Genomic DNA, 19929 nt, shown 5'->3' on the forward strand with positions numbered 1-19929 from the left:
GAATGGAGGGAAGAGGAGCCCCTATGATCCTCTCTGCTGTCCTCACCACTCTCCTCACGTTCTTCCAATCGGAGGCGGTGCAGCCTCCACACCACACAGAGAGACAGCTTGTCAGAATGCTCTCTATGGTGCTCCTGTAGAACGTCCTCATGATGGGTGGGGGCAGGTGGGCTTTCCTCATCCTCCGCAGGAAGTACAAGCGCTTCTGTGCCCTCTTGACCAGTGCCGTAGTGTTCATAGTCCAGGTGAGGTCTTCTGTGATGTGGACCCCCAGGAATTTGGTGGTGCTGACCACCTCCACAGCTGAGCTGTTGATGATCAGTGGAGCGTGGTGAGGCTGTTTTTTCCTGAAGTCGACGATGATCTCCTTCATCTTCTCCTCATTCAGGATCAGGCTGTTTTCTCTGCACCAGCCCACCAGCTGCTCCACCTCCTCTCTGTAGTCCAGGTCGTTGTTGTCTCTGATGAGCCCCACCACCGTTGTGTCGTCTGCTGACTTCACGATGTGATTGGTGGTGAACCTGAGGACGCAGTCGTGTGTCATCAGGGTGCACAGCAGGGGGCTCAGGACGCAGCCCTGAAGGGAGCCTGTGCTGAGGGTGATGACATCAGAGGTGTTCTGTCCGACCCGGACTGACTGAGGTCTGTTGGTGAGGAAGTCTAGCAGCCAGTTGCGAAGGGGGGTGTTGAAGCCCAGGTGTTCCAATTTTCCTACCAGATGCTGTGGGATGATGGTGTTAAACGCTGAGTCCAGGAACAGCCTCCGCACATGGGTGTTCTTCTCCTCCAGGTGAGCCAGGCTCAGGTGAAGAACGGAGGAGATGGCGTCCTGAGTGGAGCGGTTTTGCCGGTCGGCAAACTGGAACGGGTCAAATAATAGGGGGAGTCTGGAAACGATGTGACCTTTAAGCAGCCTTTCGAAGCACTTCATCATAACCGGAGTCAGTGCAACAGGCCGGTAATCATTAAATGAGGTGATTTGAGGTTTCTTCGGCACCGGAATGATGGAGGCAGTCTTAAAGCACGCCGGCACTGTGGCTTGGCCCAGCGAGGTGTTAAAAATGTCTGTGATGACCCCAGCCAGATGACTTGCACATTCCCTGAACACACGCCCAGGAATGTTGTCGGGGCCAGGGGCCTTACAGGGGTTGACTCTCCTCAGGGTCTTCAACACATCGGCGGAGTCAAGGCAGAGTACCTCCTCTTCCTGATGGGGGACAGTTTTAACTGCTGGAGTGCCGTTTAGTGCCTCGAACCTCCCAAAGAAGTTATTTAGACCATTTAGAAAGTCAGCATCAACTACACCCACCGGGGGGGGGGAGGGTGAGTTGTAGTCTGTAATCGCCCGTATGCCTTGCCACATACTCCTGATGTTTTTGACGTCGTGGAAACGATCCTGAAATTTTCGACTGCGGTCTCGCTTCGCTATCCTGATGGCACGGTTCAAGTTGGCTCTCGCTGTCCTCAGTGTCTCCTTGTCGCCAGACTTGAAGGCAGAGTTCCGCGCTCGTAGCGTTTGACGTACCTCCTCAGTCATCCAGGGTCGTTGGTTGCCCCGGGTGATGATATTCTTAGTGGTGCTGACGTCCTCGGTGCATTTGTTGATGTAGGCTGACACAGTCATGGCACACGCATGTCTAATCTACATCGGGAAAACTGGGAGGGAGGGAGGCAGGCAGGGAGGCAGGCAGGGAGGCAGGCAGGGAGGCAGGCAGTGTCTGTCTGTTGAGGTTTTCACCTTGTTCTTCTCCTGCTGAAGTTCTAACTGGACGTCCATCAGTTTGGTTCTCAGCTCGTCATTGGCGGCCTGAAGGGCGTCCGTTCGCTCCGCCTTGGCCCGCCCTGCCGGAGCTCGTTTGGACATCTCTTACTCGAGTCTCGCCCGGTCGTCAGTCAGAGATCACAACATTTGTACCTGGAGAGCACAAACGCAGCGCTGTTTTCCACTGGCTTCGAACTCAACTTCAATCGGTACCGTAACTTACAACATCATAAACATAGAACTAGCTTGACTTATTCATTGAATAAATGCATTTGGTTCTTCAAAACTGCATCACGCAACATAGCGTGACCGAGACGGCCGTTATCCACCTGCGTGAAGTTATTTGGTGAAATGAATGAGATGTTTAAGACACCATCGTTCTGTCTCTATGTAGATGAAGGGAAATAATCGATTGCTGAAGGTCCAAAGGTGTTGTGATAAACAAATAAACATATTAGTGATTAGTGACATATTTGTGATAAACATATTAGGCAGGATAATCACATATGTTAACGTGACTGCCCACACTGTATTTATTTATGGTTATTTGTTAAATCGAGTACTGTTAGACATGAAATAGGAAGTGTTTAACATAAATGGAAGACGAAAGGGGTACTCACCATTGTAGCTCCTGCTGGTCAATGATACGAGCCTCTTCTTGCAGTGGAAAACATACAGCCAACAAACACCGTGGAACCTAAAGGAATGAAATTAAACATTAACATTTAGCCTCAACCAACATTCACAGATACAACGCAACGCAAACTACACAAAGGTAAATCTTTTTAAACACAATGAGTTGTACTTACCGTGTACGCTCTAGACGGTCCACTTGCAAGCAGAAAATAAAGATATTTCTGTTGATAATCGTCGTGTTTGTATCCGGTGTCTCGCTCAAGGCCATTGCGCCCACAGATTTGAATTTTGGCGAGAGTTCAGCCTATTGACGTCATTTCCGCGGTGTAATACCCGCATATCTGAAACGGCAAAGTTAAGAGTAGAGTTAAATAAAGTTTTTAGTCAACGCAATAATTTACAACCGTTGACCAGTCGAAATAATCGTCGAAATTTGGCGTCTGTGGCTGGAAGCAGACGCCGAGTTCGACATTCCTCCCAAACGCCACACTCCCTCGCTTTTCAGGGCTAAAAAAAACAGTTGTAATTACCTTGTACGCTCTAGACGGTCAAGTTGCAAGCTGAAAACAAAAATATTTGCCTTGTTAGTCATCGTGTTACTAACCGCTGTGTCTTGTTTGCCAGAATTGCCGCTTTCCTACTTCCTGTTGCAAGCCACGCCCACGGATTATAATTTTGCCGTGAGTTCCGCCTATTGACGTCATGTCCGCGTCACATGACTGCGACGTAATATTATCTAAAACTGTTTGTGCGGTATTGTGTTGTTCTGTGCGGTATTGTGTTATTCTGTGCGGCGTCGTGTTGTTCTGTGCGGCGTCGTGTTGTTCAGTGCGACGTCGTGTTGTTCAGTTCGGCATGGTGTTGTTCAGTGCGGCATGGTGTTGTTCAGTGCGGCATGGTGTTGTTCAGTGCGGCATAATGTTGTTCAGTGCGGCATAATGTTGTTCAGTGCGGCATGGTGTTGTTCAGTGCGGCATGGTGTTGTTCAGTGCGGCATGGTGTTGTTCAGTGCGGCATAATGTTGTTCAGTGCGCCATAATGTTGTTCAGTGCGGCATGGTGTTGTTCAGTGCGGGATGGTGTTGTTCAGTGCAGGATGGTGTTGTTCAGTGCGGCATGGTGTTGTTCAATGCGGCATGGTGTTGTTCAGTGCGGGATGGTGTTGTTCAGTGCGGCATGGTGTTGTTCAGTGCGGCATAATGTTGTTCAGTGCGGCATGGTGTTGTTCAGTGCGGCATGGTGTTGTTCAGTGCGGCATGGTGTTGTTCAGTGCGGCATGGTGTTGTTCAGTGCGGAATGGTGTTGTTCAGTGCGGCATGGTGTTGTTCAGTCCGGGATGGTGTTGTTCAATGCGGGATCGTGTTGTTCAGTGCGGGGTGGTGTTGTTCAGTGCGGGATGGTGTTGTTCAGTGCGGCATGGTGTTGTTCAATGCGGCATGGTGTTCTTCAGTGCGGGATGGTGTTGTTCATTGCGGCATGGTGTTGTTCAGTGCGGCATGGTGTTGTTCAGTGCGGCATGGTGTTGTTCAGTGCGGCATGGTGTTGTTCAGTGCGGCATAATGTTGTTCAGTGCGGCATGGTGTTGTTCAGTGTGGAAAGGTGTTGTTCAGTGCAGGATGGTGTTGTTCAGTGCGGCATGGTGTTGTTCAATGCAGGATCGTGTTGTTCAGTGCAGCATAATGTTGTTCAGTGCAGCATGGTGTTGTTCAGTGCGGCATGGTGTTGTTCAATGCGGCATGGTGTTGTTCACTGCGGGATAGTGTTGTTCAATGCGGGATCGTGTTGTTCAGTGCGGCATAATGTTGTTCAGTGCAGCATGGTGTTGTTCAGTGCGGCATGGTGTTGTTCAGTGCGACATAATGTTGTTTAGTGCGGCATAATGTTGTTCAGTGCGGCATAATGTTCAGTGCGGCATGGTGTTGTTCAGTGCGGCATGGTGTTGTTCAGTGCGGCATGGTGTTGTTCAGTGCAGGATGGTGTTGTTCAGTGCGGCATGGTGTTGTTCAATGCGGCATGGTGTTGTTCAGTGCGGGATGGTGTTGTTCAGTGCAGGATGGTGTTGTTCAGTGCGGCATGGTGTTGTTCAGTGCGGAATGGTGTTGTTCAGTGCGGCATGGTGTTGTTCAGTGCGGCATGGTGTTGTTCAGTGCAGGATGGTGTTGTTCAATGCGGGATCGTGTTGTTCAGTGCGGCATGGTGTTGTTCAGTGCGGCATGGTGTTGTTCAGTGCGGCATAATGTTGTTCAGTGCGGCATGGTGTTGTTCAGTGCGGCATGGTGTTGTTCAGTGCGGCATGGTGTTGTTCAGTGCGGCATGGTGTTGTTCAGTGCGGCATAATGTTGTCCAGTGCGCCATAATGTTGTTCAGTGCGGCATGGTGTTGTTTAGTGCGGGATGGTGTTGTTCAGTGCAGGATGGTGTTGTTCAGTGCGGCATGGTGTTGTTCAATGCGGCATGGTGTTGTTCAGTGCGGGATGGTGTTGTTCAGTGCGGCATGGTGTTGTTCAGTGCGGCATAATGTTGTTCAGTGCGGCATGGTGTTGTTCAGTGCGGCATGGTGTTGTTCAGTGCGGCATGGTGTTGTTCAGTGCGGCATGGTGTTGTTCAGTGCGGAATGGTGTTGTTCAGTGCGGCATGGTGTTGTTCAGTGCGGGATGGTGTTGTTCAATGCGGGATCGTGTTGTTCAGTGCGGGGTGGTGTTGTTCAGTGCAGGATGGTGTTGTTCAGTGCAGGATGGTGTTGTTCAGTGCGGCATGGTGTTGTTCAATGCAGGATCGTGTTGTTCAGTGCAGCATAATGTTGTTCAGTGCAGCATGGTGTTGTTCAGTGCGGCATGGTGTTGTTCAATGCGGCATGGTGTTGTTCAGTGCGGGATGGTGTTGTTCAGTGCGGCATGGTGTTTTTCAGTGCGGCATAATGTTGTTCAGTGCGGCATGGTGTTGTTCAGTGCGGCATGGTGTTGTTCAGTGCGACATAATGTTGTTCAGTGCGGCATAATGTTGTTCAGTGCGGCATGGTGTTGTTCAGTGCGGCATGGTGTTGTTCAGTGCGGCATGGTGTTGTTCAGTGCGGCATGGTGTTGTTCAGTGCAGGATGGTGTTGTTCAGTGCGGCATGGTGTTGTTCAATGCGGCATGGTGTTGTTCAGTGCGGGATGGTGTTGTTCAGTGCAGGATGGTGTTGTTCAGTGCGGCATGGTGTTGTTCAGTGCGGAATGGTGTTGTTCAGTGCGGCATGGTGTTGTTCAGTGCGGCATGGTGTTGTTCAGTGCAGGATGGTGTTGTTCAATGCGGGATCGTGTTGTTCAGTGCGGCATGGTGTTGTTCAGTGCGGCATGGTGTTGTTCAGTGCGGCATAATGTTGTTCAGTGCGGCATGGTGTTGTTCAGTGCGGCATGGTGTTGTTCAGTGCGGCATGGTGTTGTTCAGTGCGGCATGGTGTTGTTCAGTGCGGCATAATGTTGTCCAGTGCGCCATAATGTTGTTCAGTGCAGGATGGTGTTGTTCAGTGCGGCATGGTGTTGTTCAATGCGGCATGGTGTTGTTCAGTGCGGGATGGTGTTGTTCAGTGCGGCATGGTGTTGTTCAGTGCGGCATGGTGTTGTTCAGTGCGGCATGGTGTTGTTCAGTGCGGCATGGTGTTGTTCAGTGCGGCATGGTGTTGTTCAGTGCGGAATGGTGTTGTTCAGTGCGGCATGGTGTTGTTCAGTGCGGGATGGTGTTGTTCAATGCGGGATCGTGTTGTTCAGTGCGGGGTGGTGTTGTTCAGTGCAGGATGGTGTTGTTCAGTGCAGGATGGTGTTGTTCAGTGCGGCATGGTGTTGTTCAATGCAGGATCGTGTTGTTCAGTGCAGCATAATGTTGTTCAGTGCAGCATGGTGTTGTTCAGTGCGGCATGGTGTTGTTCAGTGCGGGATGGTGTTGTTCAGTGCGGCATGGTGTTTTTCAGTGCGGCATAATGTTGTTCAGTGCGGCATGGTGTTGTTCAGTGCGGCATAATGTTCAGTGCGGCATAATGTTGTTCAGTGCGGCATGGTGTTGTTCAGTGCGACATAATGTTGTTCAGTGCGGCATAATGTTGTTCAGTGCGGCATGGTGTTGTTCAGTGCGGCATGGTGTTGTTCAGTGCGGCATGGTGTTGTTCAGTGCGGCATGGTGTTGTTCAGTGCAGGATGGTGTTGTTCAGTGCAGGATGGTGTTGTTCAATGCGGCATGGTGTTGTTCAGTGCGGGATGGTGTTCAGTGCAGGATGGTGTTGTTCAGTGCGGCATGGTGTTGTTCAGTGCGGAATGGTGTTGTTCAGTGCGGCATGGTGTTGTTCAGTGCGGCATGGTGTTGTTCAGTGCAGGATGGTGTTGTTCAATGCGGGATGGTGTTGTTCAGTGCGGGATGGTGTTGTTCAGTGCAGGATGGTGTTGTTCAGTGCGGCATGGTGTTGTTCAATGCGGCATGGTGTTGTTCAGTGCAGGATGGTGTTGTTCAGTGCGGCATGGTGTTGTTCAATGCGGCATGGTGTTGTTCAATGCGGCATGGTGTTGTTCAGTGCGGCATGGTGTTGTTCAGTGCGGCATGGTGTTGTTCAGTGCAGCGTAATGTTGTTCAGTTCGGCATGGTGTTGTTCAGTGCGGAATGGTGTTGTTCAGTGCGGCATGGTGTTGTTCAGTGCGGGATGGTGTTGTTCAGTGCGGCATGGTGTTGCTCAGTGCGGCATGGTGTTGTTCAGTGCGGGATGGTGTTGTTCATTGCGGCATGGTGTTGTTCAGTGCGGCATGGTGTTGTTCAGTGCGGCATGGTGTTGTTCAGTGCGGCATGGTGTTGTTCAGTGCGCCATAATGTTGTTCAGTGCGGCATGGTGTTGTTCAGTGCGGGATGGTGTTGTTCAGTGCAGGATGGTGTTGTTCAATGTGGGATCGTGTTGTTCAGTGCGGCATGGTGTTGTTCAGTGCGGCATGGTGTTGTTCAGTGCGGCATGGTGTTGTTCAGTGCGGCATGGTGTTGTTCAGTGCGGCATAATGTTGTTCAGTGCGGCATAATGTTGTTCAGTGCGGCATAATGTTGTTCAGTGCGGCATAATGTTGTTCAGTGCGGCATGGTGTTGTTCAGTGCGGCATGGTGTTGTTCAGTGCAGGATGGTGTTGTTCAGTGCGGCATGGTGTTGTTCAATGCGGCATGGTGTTGTTCAGTGCGGGATGGTGTTGTTCAGTGCGGCATGGTGTTCAGTGCGGCATGGTGTTCAGTGCGGCATGGTGTTGTTCAGTGCGGCATGGTGTTGTTCAGTGCAGGATGGTGTTGTTCAATGCAGGATCGTGTTGTTCAGTGCGGCATGGTGTTGTTCAGTGCGGCATGGTGTTGTTCAGTGCGGCATAATGTTGTTCAGTGCGGCATGGTGTTGTTCAGTGCGGCATGGTGTTGTTCAGTGCGGCATGGTGTTGTTCAGTGCGGCATGGTGTTGTTCAGTGCGGCATAATGTTGTTCAGTGCGGCATGGTGTTGTTCAGTGCGGAATGGTGTTGTTCAGTGCGGCATGGTGTTTAGTGCGGGATGGTGTTGTTCAGTGCAGGATGGTGTTGTTCAGTGCGGCATGGTGTTGTTCAGTGCGGGATGGTGTTCAATGCGGGATCGTGTTGTTCAGTGCGGCATGGTGTTGTTCAGTGCGGCATGGTGTTGTTCAGAGCGGCATGGTGTTGTTCATTTCGGCATAATGTTGTTCAGTGCGGCATAATGTTGTTTAGTGCGGCATGGTGTTGTTCAGTGCGGGATGGTGTTGTTCAGTGCCTTATAATGTTGTTCAGTGCGGCATGGTGTTGTTCAGTGCGGCATGGTGTTGTTCAGTGCGGCATGGTGTTGTTCAGTGCGGCATAATGTTGTTCAGTGCGGCATAATGTTGTTCAGTGCGGCATGGTGTTGTTCAGTGCGGGATGGTGTTGTTCAGTGCGGGATGGTGTTGTTCAGTGCGGCATGGTGTTCAATGCGGAATGGTGTTGTTCAGTGCAGGATGGTGTTGTTCAGTGCGGCATGGTGTTGTTCAGTGCGGCATAATGTTGTTCAGTGCGGCATGGTGTTGTTCAGTGCGGCATGGTGTTGTTCAGTGCGGCATGGTGTTGTTCAGTGCGGCATAATGTTGTTCAGTGCGGCATGGTGTTGTTCAGTGCGGCATGGTGTTGTTCAGTGCGGCATAATGTTCAGTGCGGCATAATGTTGTTCAGTGCGGCATGGTGTTGTTCAGTGCGGGATGGTGTTGTTCAGTGCAGGATGGTGTTGTTCAGTGCGGCATGGTGTTCAGTGCGGGATGGTGTCTTTCAGTGCGGCATGGTGTCGTTCAGTGCGGCATGGTGTCTTTCAGTGCGGCATGGTGTCGTTCAGTGCGGCATGGTGTCTTTCAGTGCGGCATGGTGTCTTTCAGTGAGGCATGGTGTTGTTCAGTGCGGCATGGTGTTGTTTAGTGCGGCATGGTGTTGTTCAGTGCGGGATGGTGTTGTTCAGTGTGGCATGGTGTTCAGTGCGGCATGGTGTTGTTCAGTGCGGTATCGTGTTGTTCAGTGCGGTATCGTGTTTCTCAGTGCGGTATCGTGTTGTTCAGTGCAGTATCGTTGTGTTGTTCGTATTGTGTTTAACACTTAGCCTCTAACACTTAGCCTCTAACACTTAGCCTCTAGCATCTAGAAGGTAAATAAATAGGAAGGAAGGACTCACCGGTGACGCCTTTGCCCACGTCCAAGCGTTGTACTTTGTATTTTCATCCTTCTGACAGTGGAAAACATAGCCAACAAACACCGTGGAACCTAAACGAATGAAAGAAAACTATCATTTGGCCACAACCAACATTCACAGATACAACACAATGTGACGTGCGGGGTTGAGGTTAAAGGTTGAGTGAAGGGCCCTCGTTTTAAACTACTTTTTTGAAAAGGATTGGGAACAAGTAAGACGTATTTAATTTATTTAATGGGAAGTAGTAAGAGCTATATAATTTAATCTATGTATTATATTCTATTGTATTGTATTCTGTTGTATTCTTTTGGATTGTATTCACACTAACCCCACTAAAACTTCAGCCCACAAAAACTCGCCTCTGGCGCCTAGCCTCTGGCACTTAGCCTCTAACACTTAGCCTTTAACACTTAGCCTTTAACACTTAGCCTTTAACACTTAGCCTTTAACACTTAGCCTAGAAGGTGAATAAATAGGGTTAAAGGTTGAGTGAAGGGACCTCGTTTTAAACTACTTTTTTGAAAAGGAGTGGGAACAAGTAAGACGTATTTAATTTATTTAATGGGAAGTAGTAAGACTTATTAAATTTATTTAATCTACTTTTCTTCCCAGGCAAAATTTGATGTGCTGCAATTCCAAATTTCCAAAGTGAATGAAGGAATGAAGTCCTTTAAATTATGATTTTATATAAATACTAGGCATTAACACAAAATCGACGGCACAAAATGGGCAGACTTTACTTGTTTGAAAAGGACTGGTTACAAGACAGACTTTTTTAATTTATTTAATGGGAAGAAGACTTATTTAGTTTAATTGATCTATTTTTGTTCCCTGGCAAAATTCGATTTGCTGCAATTCCAAATTTCCAAAGTGAATGAAGGAAAGAAGTCGTTTAAATTATGATTTTGTTTAAATACTAGGCATAGACACAAAATCTACGGCACAAAATGGGCAGACTTTACTTGTTTGAAGAGGACTGGTTACAAGACAGACTTTTCTGATTTATTTAATGGGAAGAAGACTTATTTAGTTTATTTAATCTATTTTTGTTCCCTGGCAAAATTGGATTTGCTGAAATTGTATTTTGCCAAATCTTGCCTTGAGACCTGATAGGAAGTATTAAACGCTTAGTTAAATCAATACAAGTTGGTAATAAGAGCGAGTAATGTTGGTTGAACCGATGAATGAAGGTTGAAAGCAATTTAAATTATGACTTTGTATAAATACTAGATATTAACAGAACATCTACTGCGCGAAATGGGCAGAGTTTACTTGTTTGAGAAGGAGTGGCTTATTCAAAACTAAGATTTATTTAATCTGTTTGTTCCCAGGCAAAATTGGATGTGATGCAATTCCAAATTTCACCACATGATGGTGCCCAATTTTGACTTCATAGGACATATTAAACACTTAGCTTGTTATTATGTTCAAGGTAATCAGATTTGTTTATTATTCTAATGGCCTCTTCAAAACTATTCTGGATTACTACTTTGGATCTATTCTACATTACTTGGCAACAACATACTCTGTAACAGATTAGGCAGTATAATCATATCTGTTAACTTGAGAGTGCCCACACTCAATCTACTTATCGTGATGTGTTAAATCAATTACTGTTAGACATTATTTGTCTGATAATCTACCAAATCTTTGAATTGAAGAATTTGTGATTTAATTAATAGCTTGTTCAGGGTAATCAGACTTGTATATAATTCTAATGGCCTTCTTTTGAAAACTATTCTGAATTACAACTTTGGATCTTATATTACTTTGCAACAATCTACTCCGTGACAGATTAGGCAGTATAATCACATATGTTAACTTCAGTGCCCACACTGTATTTATTTATGGTTATTTGTTAAATCAAGTACTGTTAGACATGAAATAGGAAGTGTTTAACATAAATGTTATGGCTACTCACCATTGTAGCTCGCTCCTGGTCAATGATACGAGCCTCTTCTTGCAGTGGAAAACTTGCAGCCAACAAACACCGTGGAACCTAAAGGAATGAAATTAAACATTAACATTTCGTCTCGACCAATTTTCACACGTACAACGCAACGCGGCTACACTTCTGCTATTACAAACGTAAATCTCCTTAAACACAATGAGTGTTACTTACCGTGTACGCTCTAGACGGTCCAGTTGCAAGCAGAAAATAAAGATATTTCTGTTGATAATCGTCGCTGCTCAGTGGCTCACGGCCATCGCGCCAACAGATTTGAATCGGAGGTTCGGGCAATTACGTCATATCCGCGGCACATGACTGCGACGTAATACCCGCTTATCTGAAACGGCAGTTAAAAGTAGAGTTACATCAAGTTTTCTTGGAACCTAAACGAATGAAAGAAAACTATCATTTGGCCACAACCAACATTCACAGATACAACACAACGTGCGGGGTTGAGGTTAAAGATTGAGTGAAGGGCCCTCGTTTTAAACTACTGTTTTGAAAAGGAGTGGGAACAAGTAAGACGTATTTAATTTATTTAATGGGAAGTAGTAAGACTTATTAAATTTATTTAATCTACTTTTCTTCCCAGGCAAAATTTGATGTGCTGCAATTCCAAATTTCCAAAGTGAATGAAGGAATGAAGTCCTTTAAATTATGATTTTATATAAATACTAGGCATTAACACAAAATCGACGGCACAAAATGGGCAGACTTTACTTGTTTGAAAAGGACTGGTTACAAGACAGACTTTTTTAATTTATTTAATGGGAAGAAGACTTATTTAGTTTAATTGATCTATTTTTGTTCCCTGGCAAAATTCGATTTGCTGCAATTCCAAATTTCCAAAGTGAATGAAGGAAAGAAGTCGTTTAAATTATGATTTTGTTTAAATACTAGGCATAGACACAAAATCTACGGCACAAAATGGGCAGACTTTACTTGTTTGAAGAGGACTGGTTACAAGACAGACTTTTCTGATTTATTTAATGGGAAGAAGACTTATTTAGTTTATTTAATCTATTTTTGTTCCCTGGCAAAATTGGATTTGCTGAAATTGTATTTTGCCAAATCTTGCCTTGAGACCTGATAGGAAGTATTAAACGCTTAGTTAAATCAATACAAGTTGGTAATAAGAGCGAGTAATGTTGGTTGAACCGATGAATGAAGGTTGAAAGCAATTTAAATTATGACTTTGTATAAATACTAGATATTAACAGAACATCTACTGCGCGAAATGGGCAGAGTTTACTTGTTTGAGAAGGAGTGGCTTATTCAAAACTAAGATGTATTTAATCTGTTTGTTCCCAGGCAAAATTGGATGTGATGCAATTCCAAATTTCACCACATGATGGTGCCCAATTTTGACTTCATAGGACATATTAAACACTTAGCTTGTTATTATGTTCAAGGTAATCAGATTTGTTTATTATTCTAATGGCCTCTTCAAAACTATTCTGGATTACTACTTTGGATCTATTCTACATTACTTGGCAACAACATACTCTGTAACAGATTAGGCAGTATAATCATATCTGTTAACTTGAGAGTGCCCACACTCAATCTACTTATCGTGATGTGTTAAATCAATTACTGTTAGACATTATTTGTCTGATAATCTACCAAATCTTTGAATTGAAGAATTTGTGATTTAATTAATAGCTTGTTCAGGGTAATCAGACTTGTATATAATTCTAATGGCCTTCTTTTGAAAACTATTCTGAATTACAACTTTGGATCTTATATTACTTTGCAACAATCTACTCCGTGACAGATTAGGCAGTATAATCACATATGTTAACTTCAGTGCCCACACTGTATTTATTTATGGTTATTTGTTAAATCAAGTACTGTTAGACATGAAATAGGAAGTGTTTAACATAAATGTTATGGCTACTCACCATTGTAGCTCGCTCCTGGTCAATGATACGAGCCTCTTCTTGCAGTGGAAAACTTGCAGCCAACAAACACCGTGGAACCTAAAGGAATGAAATTAAACATTAACATTTCGCCTCGACCAATTTTCACACGTACAACGCAACGCGGCTACACTTCTGCTATTACAAACGTAAATCTCCTTAAACACAATGAGTGTTACTTACCGTGTACGCTCTAGACGGTCCAGTTGCAAGCAGAAAATAAAGATATTTCTGTTGATAATCGTCGCTGCTCAGTGGCTCACGGCCATCGCGCCAACAGATTTGAATCGGAGGTTCGGGCAATTACGTCATATCCGCGGCACATGACTGCGACGTAATACCCGCTTATCTGAAACGGCAGTTAAAAGTAGAGTTACATCAAGTTTTCTTGGAACCTAAACGAATGAAAGAAAACTATCATTTGGCCACAACCAACATTCACAGATACAACACAACGTGCGGGGTTGAGGTTAAAGATTGAGTGAAGGGCCCTCGTTTTAAACTACTGTTTTGAAAAGGAGTGGGAACAAGTAAGACGTATTTAATTTATTTAATGGGAAGTAGTAAGACTTATTAAATTTATTTAATCTACTTTTCTTCCCAGGCAAAATTTGATGTGCTGCAATTCCAAATTTCCAAAGTGAATGAAGGAATGAAGTCCTTTAAATTATGATTTTGTACAAATACTAGGCATTAACACAAAATCGACGGCACAAAATGGGCAGACTTTACTTGTTTGAAAAGGACTGGTTACAAGACAGACTTTTTTAATTTATTTAATGGGAAGAAGACTTATTTAGTTTAATTGATCTATTTTTGTTCCCTGGCAAAATTCGATTTGCTGCAATTCCAAATTTCCAAAGTGAATGAAGGAAAGAAGTCGTTTAAATTATGATTTTGTTTAAATACTAGGCATAGACACAAAATCTACGGCACAAAATGGGCAGACTTTACTTGTTTGAAGAGGACTGGTTACAAGACAGACTTTTCTGATTTATTTAATGGGAAGAAGACTTATTTAGTTTATTTAATCTATTTTTGTTCCCTGGCAAAATTGGATTTGCTGAAATTGTATTTTGCCAAATCTTGCCTTGAGACCTGATAGGAAGTATTAAACGCTTAGTTAAATCAATACAAGTTGGTAATAAGAGCGAGTAATGTTGGTTGAACCGATGAATGAAGGTTGAAAGCAATTTAAATTATGACTTTGTATAAATACTAGATATTAACAGAACATCTACTGCGCAAAATGGGCAGAGTTTACTTGTTTGAGAAGGAGTGGCTTATTCAAAACTAAGATTTATGTAATCTGTTTGTTCCCAGGCAAAATTGGATGTGATGCAATTCCAAATTTCACCACATGATGGTGCCCAATTTTGACTTCATAGGACATATTAAACACTTAGCTTGTTATTATGTTCAAGGTAATCAGATTTGTTTATCATTCTAATGGCCTCTTCAAAACTATTCTGGATTACTACTTTGGATCTATTCTACATTACTTGGCAACAACATACTCTGTAACAGATTAGGCAGTATAATCACATATGTTAACTTGAGAGTGCCCACACTCAATCTACTTATCGTGATGTGTTAAATCAATTACTGTTAGACATTATTTGTCTGATAATCTACCAAATCTTTGAATTGAAGAATTTGTGATTTAATTAATAGCTTGTTCAGGGTAATCAGACTTGTATATAATTCTAATGGCCTTCTTTTGAAAACTATTCTGAATTACAACTTTGGATCTTATATTACTTTGCAACAATCTACTCGGTGACAGATTAGGCAGTATAATCACATATGTTAACTTCAGTGCCCACACTGTATTTATTTATGGTTATTTGTTAAATCAAGTACTGTTAGACATGAAATAGGAAGTGTTTAACATAAATGTTATGGCTACTCACCATTGTAGCTCGCTCCTGGTCAATGATATGAGCCTCTTCTTGCAGTGGAAAACTTGCAGCCAACAAACACCGTGGAACCTAAAGGAATGAAATTAAACATTAACATTTCGCCCGGACCAACATTCACACGTACAACGCAACGCGGCTACACTTCTGCTATTACAAACGTAAATCTCCTTAAACACAACGAGTGTTACTTACCGTGTACGCTCTAGGCAAAATTGGATGTGATGCAATTCCAAATCTATCTGAAACGGCAGTTAAAAGTAGAGTTACATCAAGTTTTCTTTTTTAATCAACACAATCATTTACAACCGTTGACCAGAAAGAATCGTCGAAATTCGACGTCCCCCACAAACGCCACGCTCACTCGCTTTTCAGGGCAACAAAAGTACTTCTTTTTAAAAACGATGAGTTGTACTTACCGTGTACGCTCTGGACGGTCCAGTTGCAAGCAGAAAATAAAAATATTTCTCTTGTTAGTCGTATGTTACCATCCGCTGTGTCTTTGTCAACATCGCCGCCATTTTCCTACTTCCTGCTGCGAGCCACGCCCACGGATTTAAATTTGGGCGGAAGCTCTTTCCATTGGCGTCGTTTTCGCGTATAGCAAATCCGATTGGTTGGGAAGGGTGCACGGTTATGCAGCCGAGGGGTCCTGTGATCGGTGGGATGTAAAGTAGGCGTCGACGTCACGTCCGCGTCACGTGACCACGACGTGGCAGACGTCATATAGCAACCGCTGTTTTGTTTAGTAGACTTACAGTTGTTATGCATTGACATAATGGCGCACACACCAAATAGATTTAAATAAATTAAATAATTCTTCTGCCCACTCTCTTTTAAACAAGTTAACTCTCCCCGCGGATTTGAATTCCGGCGAAAGTTACGCCCATCGACGTCACGTATGTCACGTGACCACGACGTGGCAGATGTCATATAGCAACCGCTGTTTTGTTTAGTAGATTTACAGTTGTTATGCATTGGCATAATGGTGTGCACTCAAAATAGATTTAAATAAATTAAATATTTCTTCTGCCTACTCCCTTTTAAACAAGTTAACTCTGCCCACGTCCATTGACGTCTTGTCTGCGTCACGTGACCACGACGTAGCGACGTCATATAGTAACCGCTGTTTTGACCAGTAGACTTAGTTATTATGCGTTGACATAATGGCGCACTGGTTAGCATGGCCACCTCTTAAGCATGATGATGCGGGTTCGACGCCTGATCAATGTTAGCATGGAGTGAGCTGAAGTGCATGGCGCTGAAGATTTGAATCTTTGAAATGCGCTGAGGTCTGACATATCAGGCAGAATGGTTTGCCATCACGTTCAACAAAAAATAGAAACTTTCCCACTCTGATTAAAACGTCCTGTGTTCATCTACGTATTTTCGTTTTGCTGTGCATCTTTTCCCTGCCATTTCGAGAGCCCAATTGACACTCATAGTTTAAAGAAATGTGTTTGCCCATCCTACTTTGTGGAATTTCACCACATGCGCTTTTGACCAAAATACCAAATTGAACTCAAGTGAAGCCAACACGCACAACCCCCCCCCCCCCCCCCACACACACACACACACACACAAATGTTGATATGAACATAAAAGAGCCGCATGCGGTTCGTGAGTTGCGGCTTGGCCAAACCTGTACTATACAACTTTATTTGTATAAAATTTTCACAACAGCTGTCACACAAACAAAGCGGGAAAAACCGAAGACGTGCGTGTTCCGCCCACGCTGGATTTATTTGCACCTTTGAAAAGACACCGTATTGCCGCAGATGTGGCAAAGAGTACTTTTGGGCATCTGAGACGGAAGGATGTCCAAAGCATCACGTCACCTGCTCTGGTAGGCATGGTGGTGGGACGTTGAGGTCAACCGCTTTGGGGTTGGCTGAATCTTTGATCGCAGGATGCCACACACTTGAAGACAGAAGCAGAAAAGCAGAGCTAAATGCAAAATGTACTCACCGGTGACTCCAATTTTTTTCCCCCCTGAAGAAACAGCTGGACGGGTGGCCCCGGCTGGCCAGTGGGACTCTTGTTATTCTGACCCTTTTTAATGCGCGTTTGGGGCAACAACCGTTTTTTGTGGCGCTCTCTTCTGGTTCAAAAGTGCCCTGCATGTGAATTTGCTTTTCCTGCCTTCTGATTGGATGAGCGCCGGTGTGACGCGGTGCCTCTGTCACCGTGGCGGGGGGTATACGTTGGCATCGGAGCGTCTGCCAACGTCTGAGACCGGCTGGCAGTGTATCGGAGGTGTCGAGTGCGGTGCCGCTGGAGCTCACTCACCAGCTGGTGTTAGGGCCACAGAATGAAGGCCAAGGAGAAGAATAGAAAGAGAAACAGAAACTTCTCCTCCAATTGTTTGATTTGTCTCTTCTGAGCTTCGATGAATTCTTTCAGCTCTTTGTTCCTCTAGGACGGACAAATGGAAAGTGGCATTCAAAAGCCAGTAAGCGTGCAAGTAAGTGCCGGGCTGGCTTTGGGCCCTTACCTGTTGCGCGCTGTGCAGCAGATCCATTCTCTCTTGGAGGATGCAAGCGTCGCGCTCCCTCAACTCGCACATCAGGGCTCGCTTCCATTGGTCCACGGCGCTCCTAAGCTCTTCTCTCTGATCCGCCGTCAGCACGTCATTCACGCCAGCGTGGCTGGCTTTTTCGCCGTCCGTGGCGGGGCAGTCCCGCTGCGGTAGCGCCTCGTACAACATGGCCTCCAGCTCCAGGATCCTCTGGGCCGCAATCCTCGTCCATCAGTGGTCCGGCGGGAGATTTGAGGGCGGCTTACCTTATGAGCCTGGTCCATGGAACACTTCCTGAAGTCCAACTCTTCATCCAGGTAGCCCTTCTGCTTGCAGAACATATCCTAGCACAGCTCAAGGTCAGAATTGTTGGGGCACATTGCCGGAGTTCCCCTTGGCTGATGTCGCGTGTCTGTCTACCTTCTCACTTTCAATGTCCAACATCTTCTGTTGAAGTGCTGACTTGGTCACTTTGATGTATTCTAACCACTGAGGAAAGGCTGCTGTCACATAAGCAGAATGCGAGAGCGTGCGTGGACGTGCGCGTTACCTTCTCGGCTAGGGTGAGAAGGGTCCTGGCGTGAATCACGACCACCTGCTCCTCGTTGGTGAGATTCTGCAAGAGCCCAAAGGCACAGCGTCAACAAGCTTCTTTCAGCGCAAAGCCTTCCAAAAGTCACATTTGAGCCGCCGAGTCTCGTGGAGTGCGAACATAAGGAGTTCGACATACACTTACGGCGTTATAGCCCAGGATGTCCAGCTTCTTCATCAGATCACTGATGACGATGTCCGGGGGAAAGGCGCAAGGAGCAATGTAAGGTGTTCTGGGACCTCGGGTTAAGGTTAGGGTTGCGAGGGACGCCTTACGTACGCTCACGCCCTCGGCCTCGCAGTAGATCTGCAAAGGGCTGAGGCCGTCTGGGAAACGGACTTGCAGAAACTTCAAGACGGGGGAGCGCCACTCCCTCTCCTGAAAGGCAGAGGCATGCATCCGTCCGTCCGTCCGTCCGTCCGTCACATCTCTGGCCTCAACACGCTTGTGCGAGTCTTCCCACCTCCAGCTCCAGGATGCGGAACTCAAGCAGTTCGTTTTGGTCTCGGATATCCTGGATGTGCTCTTTCAGACGCGCTTCTTCCGCCTCCATCCGCCTGACCTGAAAAGACAGTCAGACCTCATCTGCGGGGCTTCCCGACAGGTGTGACGCCAAGCGACTCCGCCCAGCGCCTTTCTTTCCGTCACCTTTTCGGCCAACTGCTGATTGCTCTGACGCAGCAGCTGCTTCTCCTCCACCCACTTGACATTCTAGAAGAGACAAACGCGTGGACAGCTTTGGAATGTTGTGTCATTTTCATCCACAAATTCTTTGGTTGACTGGAAAATGACATTTGCTTTTCTCCGCATTTTCCCAGCCACGTTCGGGGGGGGGGGTTGGTCCAGTAATGCCAGACGGATGAGTGACTGAAGAATGTAGCTATTTTGTCTGAGAAAAAGGTGTGCTCATTGATGAGCTTACCTGTCCTTGTTGCTTCAGCGCTGACTCCAGATCTGCTACTCTGCTTTGATAGTGACCCATTTCTACCATCAGCTTTTCTCTGGTCTGAAAGGAGGAGGAGGGAGGCTCCTCCTCCTCCTTTCAGACCAGAGAACACCCGAGGCTGGGTGAGAACGGGGAGGCTGCGACCCGGCCGGGGGTTGCGGGAAGGGGCGCCACCTTGATCTCCTTCTCGGCGTCGTAGTCCCCTTCGCTGGTCTGGGCTAGCAGAGCGTAGGCTCGTTGCAGCGCTTGATATTCTTGCGTCAGCTGGCGGTAGCGAAGCTCCGCCTCTTCATGCACACACCAATGCAACACAGCACTAGTACCAGAATCAGTCAGACCGGCGACAAAGCACCCGCGACGCAAAGACGAGTCCGATTCCAGGCTGAAGAGGAATGTTTGGTGCCAATACGCTGGCAGAAATGGCGGGCTACCTCTTCGGGTTCCGTGTCGGGGGTTCTGTCGGTGTGAAAAGACAAGGACGATCCGTCCGAGTCCACCAACACGTCTTCGTCGTAGCCGTAAAATGTTTCGATGACCTGCGGGCGCGGAAGCAAACATCTCTCTGAACAAACTGAAGCGACACCTCACGATGAATCGACGAGAGGAACGATAGCGAGAAAAAGGCCATTTCATCTTGCGCAACACCAAGCAGCCGCAAACAAACAGACTCACCTTGCAGGACCTCACGCTTTGTTCCTCCTCAGAGATTCTCGACGTCGGTATCGTAGCAGCAAATCTCTCTCCTGTCGACACAAATAATCCGCCTTTGAGATTCTTTGGATGCAAAGGGAACGAACGGCTCCGGCGCAGAAACAAACGCGACTCACAATGACATTTCTGACATGAGCTCCTGTCTCCAGAGCCTGAAAAACACGTCACCGGCGATGATTGGAGGGACGCTCGTCTTTTCCAAAAGTGACAACTACAGGGTGTGTCAGGGTTTTCCAGATTATCTTTATCGTATCATTGTGTTGCTTTG

General features: G+C 46.1%; 1 long non-coding RNA gene across 2 annotated transcripts; it reads right to left on the reverse strand.

Annotated features, from left to right (window-relative positions):
* Positions 1-2599: 2599 nt before the first annotated feature.
* On the reverse strand, positions 2600-11105 carry LOC148377929 (uncharacterized). Of its 2 annotated transcripts, XR_015856312.1 has the most exons (4): positions 11027-11105; positions 9088-9176; positions 2929-2958; positions 2600-2739 (listed from the first exon to the last, which is right to left on the reverse strand). It is a non-coding gene; the product is annotated as an uncharacterized LOC148377929 (long non-coding RNA). The 2 variants fall into 2 exon arrangements; XR_015856313.1 differs by lacking the exon at positions 2929-2958.
* Positions 11106-19929: the final 8824 nt, after the last annotated feature.

The sequence above is a fragment of the Syngnathus floridae genome, unplaced genomic scaffold, assembly GCF_059516105.1.
Source record: "Syngnathus floridae isolate MCC-2025c unplaced genomic scaffold, RoL_Sflo_1.0 HiC_scaffold_75, whole genome shotgun sequence".
Taxonomy (NCBI): domain Eukaryota; kingdom Metazoa; phylum Chordata; class Actinopteri; order Syngnathiformes; family Syngnathidae; genus Syngnathus; species Syngnathus floridae.